At 35.6% G+C, this 12,126-nt stretch overlaps 1 pseudogene; it reads left to right on the top strand.

Moving 5' to 3' along the window:
* The first annotated feature begins 9,787 nt into the window (after positions 1-9,787).
* Positions 9,788-11,707, top strand: LOC110195954 (nuclear receptor coactivator 6 pseudogene; annotated as a pseudogene).
* The last annotated feature ends 419 nt before the right edge of the window (positions 11,708-12,126 follow it).

Below are 12,126 nucleotides of genomic sequence, written 5' to 3'. Positions count from 1 at the left end.
AGATTTTGCAATAAATGTAGGAATAATGTATCTCTCTTTTCATTATTCTTATTTTATAAATTTCTGGAAACATTAGTAATAGCAATGAAACAGAAATTGAAATAAAAGAAATATGGAGATAAAAATATTGCAATTTGCTGAGAACATGGTAATTTACCTAGAAAATACTAGACAATCAGAAAAGATATACATTAGCAAAATTAAAAGTGTTAAGTTTATCGTCTACTAAACAAAATCACAAATATCATCAGCACATTTACATAATAACAAAATATAACAGGCAATTATAGAAAGGAAATATTTTTGAAATAGCTTAAAATGCATAATATATTTGAAAACTGACTTACTAAATTACACAAAATACTTGTATAGATTCAATCCCCAAAATTTCATTATAGTAATAAATAAAAATTGAAATAGTTGGATGAATATTCAGTGCTCATGGCTAGGTCCTATGAGTCCAATAAATGATAATATTACCAGAGCGAATTCATAGTTTTTGCTATATCAGTCAAACCTTCAAAGGGACTATTTATATATCTTGATAAAATGGTAATAAAATTTATTTTAAGAAGCAAAGTATGTAAAGTATTAAGATAAATAATGAAGAAAGTATAATTTAAGGAGGAATAGAATTACCAGACCTTACAGGGTTTTTTTTTTTATTATAAATTAGTAGACATTTAAATAATTTAATATTGGTTAAAAAATATAAAAGCAGATCGATGGAATAGACTAGATAAGACAGTACCAGACAAAAATGGAGCTCTAAAACCATTGTATGTGACAACTGTCAAAATATAAATTCCTTAGCAAATAAGTTCTCATTTGATAAAAACTGCTGTAAAAACTGGCAAGCAGAAGTTAGGTTTAGACCCTCCCTTTACACTATATTCCACAATAAATTCAAAATGGACTCATGAACTTAATATTTAAGAACATGCTCTAAAGAAAGAAAATAGAAGGCATCTACTTTCACAGTTATACCCAGAAGACACAGTCTTAACAAAACAAGAGTAAGAAGCAATTATAAATTATATATGACCTATTCAGATGTCTTTGCATGGATATTTGAATCACCTACTGCATCAGGATTTCTAATAATGTAGTGCTTATGGGGAAATTTAATTTGAGATAATTGAAAATACTAAAATGTTAGCCAAATGTGATCTATCCTGTTATCTTCACTTCTATTCTGGGGATGGGTCATGTGTAGTGTTTGTTCAAAACAAAGATAATGATCAACTAAATCAATGGTTGTCCATTTAACTGAAAGCCATTATCAAGTTAACACTCATTCTTTATCTACTTGTTTTTTGTTTGCTTGCTTTTCTTCCATGGATGACTAAGGTGTTCTTTCTTTCTTCCTTCCTTCCTTCCCTCCTTCCTTCCTTTTCTTTTTTCTTTCTTTCTTCTTTTCTCCTCACTAATTCCTTTTTTCTCTCATTTCCTTTCTCCCTTCTTTCCTTTCTTCCTTCCATCTTTCTTTCCTTTAAAGTTTGCAAAGCACGATAAAGCTACTACTTCATTTTATGTATACAATAATCCTGGGATATAGGTACTATTATTATCCCCATTTTATAAATGAGGGAACTTAGGTAAAAATAGGTTAAAAACATTGCAGAGAATTACACAGTTAAGGGTTTGAAGCCAGATATAAATGCTGTTTTTGTGATTCCAATTTCAATGTTATAACTACTAAGATGCTCAGCTGCCTTTGATATATAACATTATTGATCTATGTATCTATCATCCGTCTAATTATCTACCTATCTATAATAAATAATTTAGCATCTTAGAATGAGAAGGAAATTGCTTAGTCTCCTTACTTGTCAAATGATGAAACAGATTCAGTAATCTCAAATACTTTCCCTGAGTTGTAATAGATGCCACTGGCTTGAGAACCAATATTAGAACACAGGTTTTCTGACTTTCAGGCTAATGTTCATTTCAATACACTACATGACTTCCTTTATATATCACAGGGGCTCAATGAATGATAAATCTTATCTGAAAATTATATTTTCTTTCTGTGAAGAATACTAGTATATTAGCATGCCATCTTGGGGAACGGAATGATAATCCTATATGGATGAATTTCTGGATGATTAACTTTTCTCATTTAGCAACAAAATGTTCTTCTTATTTAAGCATTTTCATGGATATTATGCTATGCTGAATGATGCACTTCCATTTCTTCTAAAACTCAGGGAATTGAAGATAGTTTAACATTTTTAAAGGCATGATATAAGGTTAACATCATGGATCTAAATTACTGCTCTGTATGTAAAGATCATCTTTTTATGTTTTTTTTAATTTTTGTCCCCTTAATTAATTAATTGACTGCATATGTCACATTTTCTGCTTCTATTGTTCTTATCCCTAACATCCTTTCTGCTTCTAACTGGTTGTACATTAGAAAACCACTATATTGCATGTTCAGTAAGAGTCACTAAAGTCTCTTAATACCAATTGTAATGGCCTTTTCACAATCCTCATCTTTCTTGACCGTTCTGCTGCACTTGACACTTCTGATGAAATTCTGCTCCTCAGTGCTTTATCTCTAGGCATGTATGTGAATTTTTTGTCTCTTAATTCTCTTCCCTCTCTTCTGTTTCTCCTTAGGTTTTTTGTTTGTTTGTTTGTTTTGTTTTTTGTCTCCCCTTCTCTCCTGGCTATTCAAACATGCCATTCTCATTAAATGTTAGATAAGTCTGTATTTGGGCCTATATATCTAATCCAAGTTGATCTTTTGATATGTAGTTCCACATCACTAGGTACTTATTGGACATTTCATACTGAATATCATTCCAGCAACTCAAAATCACCATTTCCAAAAAAGAACTTATTTTCTCTAATGCAAAACCCATTCATCTTCCCAACTTACTATTATTGTAGATCATCCTTTCTGGCACTCAGGTTCTCAACTTCAGTGTATTCTTTGACTTCTTACTCTCACTTATTTTATACAACCAAACAATCAGTAAATCTTAAAATTTCTTTCTCTAAATTGCCATATATGTGTCCTCTCTAATCACACACCCTATTTCAAGTGTTTCCTAATTTCCATTTCCAATTTGAGCCACTTGCCATTCTAAGCCATCTTCTAAATAGTTGCCTAAGTGATTGTCATCAAGTATAGTTTTATGTCGCTCTGCTACTTAATAACACCCACTGACTCTGTATTGTCGTTAGGGTAAAATCTAAATTCTTCTGTTTTGCCTTTAAAGCTTTCTTCATGAGCTAATTCTGTTTAGAGTTTTCTTATGCATTAGTTACCTCTATATATATTCTATGGATTGAATCGTGTCTATTGGTATATAGATAATCTGTGAGATTACCACTGTTTCCTGAGTTTTCATTATTTGATACAATTTCTGTTCTCATAGAATCTATTGGATTTGTACTAGATGTCCATAGTACTAGATTCTGTTCCAAGCTCAGCCAGCAACTGGTTGTGGGACCTTAGAAAAGTCACCTTCTTGACTCAATTTCTCCAACTGAAAAAGGAGAGAGTTGAATTAGATGACCCTTCCACTACATTGCGTCTCTAAAACTGGATATTATGAATCATTCACAATCTTCATTTCTAAATATTCTACTTCTGATGCTGTTTTTTTTATTTAAAGAGTTTATGCTTTGCAAATGGAAATAATTGAAATGTCACTTTTGCCCTTCACCTGATCCTTGAAATAAAGTGTAAGCTCTTAGTGAGGAGATTGTTTCATTTCTGTCTTTGTATCCATAATGCATATCACAGTGCCTGAAACCAAGGCACTTAATTAGTGGTCATTTAGTGTGAAATAGTTTCTAAATAATTACTCATTTTAAGTATTATTAGAGTCATGTTGAAAATTGTTTGATTTTTCAAGTATTCTCTCTCAACAATTACCTGAGATCAGAATTTAGGTCCAACATATGTGCAATACATACAAGGTCTTAAAAATTTTCTAGGTGACATCCCTTGTTACAAAGGCTGCTGCTTAAAAGGTCAAAATGTAGTAATATGCATTTAGAATACATATATATATGTATATATATGTATATGTATATGTACATGTATATGTATATGTATATGTATATGTATATGTATATGTATATGTATATGTATATGTATATGTATATGTATATGTATATGTATATGTATATGTATATGTATATGTATATGTATATGTATATGTATATGTATATGTATATGTATACATATAAATATTTTCTTAGTTTCTGTTAATAAAATAATGAATCTTTGTCAATGACAAGTGAGTGGATATGCTACTCTGGAAACAAAGTTACTTTTTTTTTGCTTTAAATAGTATTTTATTCCCCCCCACACACAATTACATATCAAGAAAATTTTTAGCATTCATTTTTGCAAAATTTTGATTTCCAAATTTTTCTTCCACCTTTACACCCCTCCCCTCTTCTAAAAATGATAGGCAGTTTGATATAGTTTATACATATGCTATCATTTAAAACGTACTTCCGTATTCATCATGGTTGTAGAAGAAGAAACAGATCAAAAAGAAAAAAAAATGAGAAAATGAAGTAAGTGAAAAAATATGCTTTATTATATATTCAGAGTCCATCAGTTCTTTATCTGGATATGGATATCATTTTCTTTCCTGAGTCCTTTGTACTTGTCTTGGATCATTGTGTTGCTGAAGAAAGCTGAGTCATTTATAGTTGATACTGCACAATAGTTTATTGCTCAATTATAGTTTATTTTCCTTTTTTACCTGTTTCTGCTTCTCTTGAGTCTTAATATTGGAGGTCAAATTTTTGGTTTAGTTCTGGTCTTCTCCTTATGAAGGTTTGAAATCCTTCTATTTCATTGAATGACCATGTTCCCCCCTTGATATATTATGGTCAGTTTTGCCAGGTTAGTGATTCTTGGCTATAGTCCTAGCTCCTTTGCCCTCCAGAATATCATGTTCCATGACCTCTGCTCCTTTAATTTTGCTGCTGCCAAGTCTTGTCTGATCCTGATTGTGGAGTTTTTATTTTGTAATCTCTTTCCCGAGATGATTGGTGAATTCTTTCAATGCCTATTCTGCTCTCTGTTTCCAGGACATAATTTCTTGAAAGATTCTGTCCAGGTTCTCATTTTGATAATGGCTTTCAGGTCATCCAATGATTTTGATTATCTCTCCTGGATCTGTTTTCCAGATCAATTTTTTGACACATTTTTTGAGATATTTTTCACTTTCTTTTATTTTTAATTTTTTTAAAAATTTGATTGATTCATGATTTTTTTTAGTCATTAACTTCCATTTGCACAATTCTACCTTTTAAGGTGTGGTTTTCCTCAATTAGCGTTTGCGCTTTCTTTTTCATTTGGCCAGTTGTACTCTTTAAGGAGTTCTTTTCTTCAGTGCACTTTTGTGTCTCCTTTTTCGTTTGGCCAAGTCTACTTTATAAGTGGTTTTCTAAGCTGTTGACTCTTTTTTCATAATTCTTTTGCATCACTCTCATTTGTTTTCTCATTTTTTTTTCTTCTGCCTCTCCTACATAATTTTTTAAGTTCCTTTGTGAGCTCTTCCATGAGTTCTTTCTAGGCTTGAGAACACTTCCCATATTGCTTTGGGATTTTGCCTACAGGTGCCTTGATATTGTTGTCCTCATCAGAGTTTGCATCTTGGTCTTCCCTGCTACCACAAAAACTTTCTATGGAATCTTTATTGTTGTTGTTGTTTATTCATCTTTTTTTTTGTGGGGGAGGTTTTTTCCCTTCTTTTAAATTTGATCTCTGCTCCCAGTGTGGAAAGGCCTCTGTCTTATGTTTCTTGTGCCAGTATCTGCAGGCCCTGGCTGTTTACCTGTTCTTTCACTGATGTTGCCCTGAGCCCCTTGGGGACCCTCATGTCTGGGGATGTTTTGAGGGGATAAGGTGGGGGTGGTTGGCACTGCTTGAGGCTGTAAGGGTTTAGCAACTTACCTGGTGCTGAGCTGTCATCCTAGTGGTGGTATCTGGCATGAGCTGAGGCCAGGTGGGGTTTTTCTGCATTTCCCAGGGCTGCACTGAAGCACAGAGAGGTCCAGTGGCCAGAAGATGCCTGTCTGCCCTGGGCTGTGCTGAAGCACATGGTGGTTCTCAGAGTTGGGTCTGTTTGTTCCCCTGGCTATGCTAAGGCACATGATGGGTCCTAGTGTTTGTGTTTGCTTGCTTCATCACACTGGGGCTCAGGAGCTTCCATTGCTTTGCTGAAGTAGAGCTTGCTACTGGCTTGATGGGATGCTTCCTGTCCTGAAATACGCTCCCCTTTTACATGAGTGAGACAGAACTTTCTTGCTAATTCTCTAAGTCTCTGGGGCTAAAAAGACTGCCCTGCCCCATCTTTTCCCTGGCTCTGTTGTTCCAGGATTTGTTCTGGGGCACAAGTTTATGGTAGTTTTGAGGTGAATATAGGAGAGCCACAGCGATGTATTGCTTATGTCACCATCTTTGCTCACAGAAGTCAGTTACCTAAGTTACCTTATTCTTTGACATTCTGAATATAAATGTAAGTAAAAGACAAAAGAAAGCTGTAGCTAAATAAAAGGACGACTTGTATGTTCTCCTTGGAAAGGCTAACAAAAGAGCTGGTTTTGTTGTGTAACTGAAATCATAAAGTAACATGATTTCATGCTTCAACTAGTGAGGTTATATTTTAATGCTAATGGTAAGTAGCAAAATGACCATCTTGAAGATAATTACAATCTAACCACCAACATCCATTTCAAAGTATGAGGAAATACAGAAATTCTATACAGAACTCAATAAAATACTCCAAATTAAATTAATATATACTTTCAGCAGCTTCAATATATATATTGCTGGAAAACAAAGCTCAGAATTTAAAAAAAAAGGAGTCTTTTAGGAGTTTCATAAGCATCATGAATGCTTTCTTCTATAATATAAAATGCTATATATAGTTTATTATATTTATAGCCATAAATTTTTAGAGGACTTGCTATTATTCTTACAGCTTTTAAAGTTACAGGCTCAGTTCCTTGCATATAATAGATCTTCAGTAAATTTAGTTTGGGAGAAGGAGAGAATCAAGAGATAAGGAACATGAAGAGCATGAAAAGTGTCCCAATAAGTGAAATGAATTACAGCTTAACACAGGAAATAACTAGGTATTTTGCAAATTATCTAAGTATAGAATCTAGAAACCATGTTAACAAGCAAACAATTTATTTATTTGCCAAACAATGAAACATGACAGCAAATAATTCATTTCCCTTGTAAGCGCTGAAATACAATAATAAAGGGCATAAGTGGCTCAAAATATAAATTTATTTGTAAAGTGTAATGGAAGAGGATGTTGCAAGATCATATGCAAAATGACATCTTAAAAAATCTCTTCCATTAGGAGACCCCTCTGCATATGCCAAAAAGATTTTTTGAAAAAATATAATAAAGATAACTTCATTTGTCAACTTTATCATGGGTAAAACAAAGATATTAGGCAAAACCAAAAGAAAAAATGTTTTCTAATATTGCGACACAGAGGTAAAATACATCAGGCATTCCCAACTCTCTCATTTTCAGATGCTAAGGTTTTCTAGATGCTATTATTTGCATATTATATTTTAACAATTGCATCAAGTCCCAGTATATTGGAGAATCTCCAAAATGAGATATGTATTATAATCACTTAAAATCCCTATCTATACAATTAAGCCCAAGTATCTCCTTTACTGACAATAATATGTAGTTGGATTTATAAGCTAGTCCATTTTAAATATATTTTGTACAAAAAGACAATTTATAATTAGTTTTACTTAAAGAGAAAAAAAGTAGGTAGATTATTTATCAAATATTGATAATTAGAGTTGTGATTATAAAGTAAAATTTACAAACCTCTAAAAGAGAAATTTAGCAGCATTTTATTGGCTTCAATTCAGTTCAGTAAACATTGAATCCCTACTGTGATACTTTTATCTTGATGTTGAAATTGGAGGTAGGTCAGGGTGGAGAGAAGCATAAGCCAAATCTGACAGATGTAACATTAAATACTATACATTCCATAACTAGTTACCTATAGGAAACAAATCTAAAACAAAAATATATGAAGATGGAGGTAGAGCCAAGATGGTGGAGTAAAAGCAAGGATTCACTTGAGCTCTCCCCCAAACACCACCAAATGCATGTAAAAAATGACTCTAAACAATTCTAGAGCAGCAGAACACACAAAAAGACAGAGTGAAACATATTTCCAGTCCAAGACAACCTGGATAGTCAATGGGAAAGGTCTGTTGCACCATGCTGGGAGAGGAGCACAGTTTAGCATGGGTGCAGGACGTAAGATGAATTTTGATTATATCAAATTAAAGAGGTTTTGCAGAAACAAAACCAATGTAGACAAGATTAGAATGAAAGCAGCAAAGTAGGAGAGAAATTTTACATTCTGTTTCTCTGATAATGGCCTAATTTCCCAAATATATAGAGAACTGAGTCAAATTTAGAAAACAAGTCATCCCCTGATTGGTCAAAGGATATAAACAGGCAGGTTTCAGATGAAGAAATCAAAGCTATCCATAGTTATATGGAAAAATCTTCTGAATACCTATCAATTATTGAAATGCAAATTAAAAAAAACCTTTGAGATACTACCTCACACCCATCAGATTGGCTAATATGACAGAAAAGGAAAGTAATATATACTGGAGGGAATGTGGAAGGGATACTAATGCACTCTTGGTGGGATTGTTAACTGATTAAATCATTCTGCAGATCACTTTGGATTTATGCCCAAAGGGCTATAAAAGTGTACATAGCCTTTGATCCAGCAATACCACTAATAGGTTTATATACTAAAGAGATTTTAAAAAAGGAAAAAGACTATATGCATAAAAATATGTATAGCAGCTCTTTTAATGGTGGCAAAGAATTGGACATTGAGAAGATGTCCATCAACTGGGGAATGGCTAAATAAGTTGTAATATATGACTGTGAAAAAATACGATTGTGCTATAAGAAATGATGAGCAGGATGCTTTCAGAAAAACCTGGAAAGACTAATGTGGATGCAAAGTGAAGTGAGCAGGACGAGGAAAACATTGTGCACAATAGCAGCAACATTTATTGAAGATCAAGCATAAATTAGTTATTCTCAGTAATACAATATTATAGACAATCCCAAAGGACCTATGTTGGAAAATGCTACTCACCTCCAGAAAAAGAACTATTGAACTCTGAATCCAGATTGAAGCATGTGTTTTGTTTTGTTTTGTTTTGTTTTACTTAATTGTTCTTGATTTCTTTGGCTGGGGATCTGTTTTCTTTCACAACATGACTAATATGGAAATATTTTCTATGACTGCACATGTATAGACCATATCAATTGGCTTGGGCCAGAGAAGGGAGAAAAGAAAGAATTTTGAACTCAATGTTAAAAAAAAAGAATGTAAAATTAGTTTTACATTTAATTGGAAAATATTGAAAAATATACAAACATATGCACCAAATAGCATAGCATCCAAATTCTTAAAGGAAAATTTAAATTAGTTACACGAGGTAATAGACAGTAAAACTGTACTGGTAAGCAACCGCAAATTTCCCTCTCCAACCTAGGTAACTCAAACCATAAAATAACAAGTAAAGAAGATGAATAGAACTTTAGAATAGTTGGATATGGAGAAAATTTAACTGAAATAGTAAGGAGTATACTTGCTCCCAGCTCTGCCCTTCCTCCCCTTCCCCTTCCTGGTTGGGTCTGAAGCCACTGAAAGGTTTGGATTCTCCCTGTCCCTCTGTCACACTCTCTGGGCTGCAGGGACACTGTCAGAAGCCATCTTTTTCTATGAAAATAGCTGGTGCTAACTCAGAGCTGCGGACCAGAGTACCTTGACCTGCTTCATTGTCAAATTCAGTGGATCCACTCCTCTCTGGGCTTCCTCTTCAGCGACAGTCAAACCTCAGGCTCTTTGGCTCCTCAAGTTCACCAAATGCAGCCAGTTCCAGTTAACAGACAAATAAATCCACCTAATTTTTATCAGTTTCAGCAGTAGCAGCAGTAGATGCAACCTAGACCCACACAGCAACAGCAACAGCAGCAGCAGCCACAGAGACTTCAGACGCCTTTTACTGTCCCCACTCAGGTGTCTGCTTCTACTGGCTGGAACCAGTTGCCTTCTGGAGCTCTTTAGCCTCCACCAACCCATGGTGCTCTGGGTACATTGACACCAAATCAAAAAAAAAAAAAGAGAAGACCCCCCCCCCCCTTTCTGTTCCCATGCAGCAGCAGCTTCAGGCAAGGCCATCTATAGTCACATTACAAACTCCTTCCCGTCCCGCACCTCCATAACCCTTTGGAAGCCAGCAAGCCTCACAGTCCCATACAAACTTTACTCCAATGAGCAACCCAGGTCAATTTACTGCTCCTCAAATAAAGAACCTTCAAGAGGGCCTTCCTGGGTTCCTACACCACTTCAGCCGCCTCACCTAACAAACAAGTCTCCCAACTCATCCCTCTCTTCCTTTCAGCAGGAATCTCCTGCATCATCTCCAACAGTAAACCAAACACAGCAGCAGATGGGACCAAAGCCAACTCAAAATAGTCCTCTTCCCTAAGGATTTCAGCAGACTGTCATTTCATGTGGCCAAAATCCTATGGCTCAACAGGGAAATGTGCTACCAACTTCTTGGTGATGCTACAGCAAAATCAGAGTCCACAGGATTTACATCCAGGTCTAGGAGGGATACCCAAACAGGTCTCACATGGCTTCATAACAGGACAAGACAATCAGAATTTTATGCAAGATCAAGTGACTTCAATAGCCTCTGGAATCCCTGGGAACACAGGAGCTACAAGGAAACCAAAGCACACAGCACACAGGTGGCCAAGGAACTGGTCCTCCTCAGAACCAGGTGCAGGTATCATGTGGTCCACCAAATATTATGCAGCCCAATGTAATGGGAACTGTCATAGAAGAAGAAAAAGTAATCAGTAAGGAGAACTTAATACCCCATATACACATTGAACTGTCTGGAGGGAAAGCAAGGAATTAATTTGAACAACACAGGCCCTCAACTCTCAGATTTTGCAAGTAGGCCACCAGCTTATCCATCTTAAAAAGTTGAACAAAAACAACTACAACAGATGCCTCCTCAACTCGTGTAGCATGTGCTGCCATGCCACAAGTCACCTTCACAGCAGCATTCCCAACTTCCCCCTACTTAGGCATAGTTACAGCAGCTGCAGCAGCAACAAATGATGCTGCTGCTTATGATGCAGCAAAATCCCAAATCAGTCAGACTGCCTGTGTCCCAACACATTTACCCCACAAGGGGTCCCCTAAACTCAGATGCACAGAGAATGCCCATGCAGCAGAGTGGTGACATGTCAGTAATGATCAGCCTGTAAGGTTCTGGCTCAGTACCACCATCTCCTAAGAAGACAAGAATGCTATTGCCAGTAAATCCTCCCCTGGGGAATAACAAGAAAAATGGTATACTCAGATAATATACAGAATCTTTCCTATTTACCTCCAGGAGAAGTGGCATTACTTCCTGAAGAAATGAAGTTCCTCCAGGCTCAGGGGTTTCAAATAACCCGGCTTTGCATTTAGTAGTTTCTCAAAATCAGTTAATGGTAGCAGGGTCAAAACCAGGATCATCTCCCCTTTCTGCTCCTCGAGGGGCAAGTCCACAGCAACAACCAGTTAATTTCTTATCCAGTTCTCATGGATCCTCTGACAACCAAAAAAGCCATTTCATCTAGCAAGGACAAGGGGGAAAAGGACAAGATTGGTTAGATTTTGTTGACCAAGGCATGCAACAAGGTAACAGGATCTCTGGAAAAAGGAGAGGAACAGTATTTTTTGGATGGAGATGCTGAAGGGCAGGGCCTGGAAATGCCAGCTCTGCATTACGTGGCAACTAAGCAGATAACTACAGAACTGGACAAGAAGGCACCCACTCTGCTAAATATAAGCACTCTTGAGGCAGCTAGGTGGCGTAGTGGATAGAGAACTGGCTTTGGATTCAGGATGACTTGAGTTCAAATCCAGCCTCAGACCCATAACACTTACTAGCTGTGTGACCCTGGGCAAGTCACTTAACCCCATTGCCTATCCTTAAATAAGTAAATAAATAAACAAATAAATGAATGAATGAATGAATATAAATAAGTAAATGAAT

This window comes from Phascolarctos cinereus, unplaced genomic scaffold (genome assembly GCF_003287225.1).
Source record: "Phascolarctos cinereus isolate Bilbo 61053 unplaced genomic scaffold, phaCin_HiC Scaffold_1;HRSCAF=81, whole genome shotgun sequence".
NCBI classification, from domain to species: Eukaryota; Metazoa; Chordata; class Mammalia; order Diprotodontia; family Phascolarctidae; genus Phascolarctos; species Phascolarctos cinereus.
Note: the sequence above shows the minus strand (reverse complement) of the source record. Positions and strands in the feature narration are given on the sequence as shown.